The following is a 3,049-nucleotide window of genomic DNA, read 5'->3' on the forward strand; positions in this document are numbered from 1 at the left end:
TCTCCTTGACACTCTCTCCCACACACTTCATTCAGGTCTGTTCCGACATTCAGGGGGGAAGATGAGGTGTTTCTGTCCCAACAAACACCCCCCCCTCCGCCCCCTCCCGCCCCGCTACTGTCTGTGTTCTCCGGGGCTGCTCCTCTTTCCTCCTCTACCCCATCACAGGCGTTCCAGACAGGCCGCGGAGTGCGCGTCGGCCCGGCGCGGCGGCGCCGCGGCCCGGAGAGGTGTTAAATGTGTTTAGGGGTAAAGCCTTTGGTCTCCGTCTCGGCCTTTGTACTTTTGTTATGGAGAATTAAAGACGTACAGGCAGAGACAGAGGCCAGACCCTCATTGTGCTCCGCCGTTTGATGTTTGCGGGTATGGAAATAAATCATTACAGGCCTAATGGCTCCAAATTGGCTGATGTGGAGGACGGTGGAGAGGACTTATTAATTAAGATAATATTATGGCTACAGCTGTCCTTATGATAGGCCTATCATTCATTTTCAGTCTGGTAACCCATGAAAAGTATTACAGCTTACATGTTCGCATATACTTTTTTTTTTTTTTTGGTGTCGATATAGCCTATTAAAAATTCTGGGATATAAATGATGAAAACAACAGGTATCTCATGTTGAATTAAGACTTTTGGGACTTTTTGTTACAAAATAAATTGATGACTTTGGATTTGAAAAAATATTCTGATCAGGTTTTTGAATAATACCCAGTTATGACTTCACGGGGCAGATGAACTGAGCTTTATGGAGCGTAAACAGCACAAGCAGCACATTAATCAACACTGTGTCCAATAAGTGCACAGCCTCGCCTTCAGTGTAAACTGACCCTTGAACCTGTGTTTTGGGGTTTATTATAGCTATAATCTGCTCTGATTGTTAATCCAGCGGTCAGATGATGATAAAAGGGGCAGCGACAGACAGACGCCAGGTAGGGTGGAGTCACCGTTACACGGAGGTAAGTTATCATTATAAAAAGAAACCACAGGTGCTACGGGAGAATCATAGTCAGACCGAACTGTTCTGGTTGCAGAGTATTGTTATCATAAATGAACATTTTGAATTGTAAAGAGCTAAATTGTGTGAACTGCAGTGGAGGAGGAGGTGCTCAGATCTTTCATTTAATGAAGTGAAAGAACCAAATACCACAGTGTACAAATACTGGTTTACAAGTAAAAGCCCTGCAGTACTTTTTTGAAAAGTATTGGTATGAAAATATAAATAAAATACTAAAAGAAACTCATTATGCAAAATAATGAAATTAGATTATAATCATTGATGCATTGATGTATAGATCACTACATTGCAGCAGCCAAAGGTAGGGCTCATTTTGAATACCGGTTGCTGTGAATTTCCTTTCAGGGTTCAATAAAGTCTTTTCTAGGAATTCATATTGTTGATAATGCATTGTCATCCACTGAATGTTGGCATTGTTAATACATCAAATATTCATGTCTTTATTCAATCAACACATATATATAATGTGTGATATACAGAAATTGTATGGAACAAATTCCTTTTGTTTGTCAAATCATTGTTAAACGACAAAATGTAGCGTAGAATATCTTGTCCTGCAGAGTGATGTTACTTATATTAGGTTCAGTTAGACCACAGAGGGGTGGAGCTTTTATGAACAAACTGATAAAACGTATTTGTACTGTGTAAAAAGTACTGTCAACACCAATCAACGATACAGAGCATAATAAAAATCCTTTGTATTTAACTGTGTTTTATAGCTAGAGTCTCTTAGCGGTTTAACAGAAGTGATGCATCATTTTCTGTGGCAGACTTCTGAAGCATGGCATCACTTCAAAATTATAAGTAATTCTTATAAAATTAGTTAAAGTTATGAAGTATGATTGTGCATTTATCAACCAATAAGTGACAGAATGTTGATGGTGTCTGACAGTGCTCTTCATTGACCCTTTAATATCACTGTCAGGAAGGGTTTATATCTGCTAACTGCAGATTCCTATTTAAAAAGCAGAATGTCCTGATATTTACTCTGATCAGTTTTTTCTGTATCTTTGCTTCCAATCTTTTTCTCCAAGCACCCTCCCACCAGTATCCCACCACTGCCTCTATAGGTCAAACTCCACAAACACTGGATCCTTTAACTTCCATAATGCAAGGTTTATTAGACCCTCCCTGCCAGGTAAAGTCCCACATCTTTTAAACTGCACCGTTCCAATTTGTAATGCATGAATGCAGGCTTCTGGTATGAATTTGAACTTGCCCAAGCAAGTAAAAACAAAAACAAAAACAAAAAAAACCCTTAATTATTATTGTGTCACACTTAAAATATCAGTCTTAGCAAGCAATTTTAAGTGTCCTTGGTTTTTGTTTTGGTATGAATTGAATTTACATGGTAATTTCACTGATGTAAAACCAATATTTATTAAAAGTAAAGTGATACTAGCAGAGCAATCTGGTTTGTTTCACTTCCAGAATGATCTGATGGCAGGACATTATCTGTCTGTGCTTTACCCTTGATTTCACATGTAAAACTGGTTCCTTGCTAAACCTGCACCTTCACAAGCCACAATACTAAAATGCAAAAAGCCGGAGCCGATAAATACCCGTGTCTACTGCAGAGTCATTTGACCTGGGTGTGAATGCTGGTTAAACCATTTTCCATTGCTGACAAAAGCTTGATGTCAGTGGATGTTAGTGGTTTTTTGATCTGTAAGAAATGGGCTATAGAACAGGGACAAAGAGAGTCCAATAGGAAATTTTTGCCCATGCTTGAGGTCTGGATTGACACTGATCACTTACTGTTGTCAGTGCACTGATCCGCTTTTGCCTGGTAGTAAGTGCTATATTTGTACATGGTGTGAGCCTCCAGATAGTCCAGATTGGTCATCTTGGAGACGTAACCTCTGGGAGAGCACATTGGAATCTAATATGACTTTACTCCAAATAGTGCGAACCTGTTCATTCAAAAATTGGTAGGGACAATTCTGTCTTCCCAAAATATTGGGATATGTCCCTACGGTCCATATGCAAACCTATGCCCTTGACCAGAATACTGAATGGGCAGGTGAAAGGCT

Source organism: Trachinotus anak, unplaced genomic scaffold (assembly GCF_046630095.1).
Source record: "Trachinotus anak isolate AG129_WGS33_773 ecotype Australia unplaced genomic scaffold, CSIRO_AGI_Tana_v1 ptg000017l, whole genome shotgun sequence".
NCBI classification, from domain to species: Eukaryota; Metazoa; Chordata; class Actinopteri; order Carangiformes; family Carangidae; genus Trachinotus; species Trachinotus anak.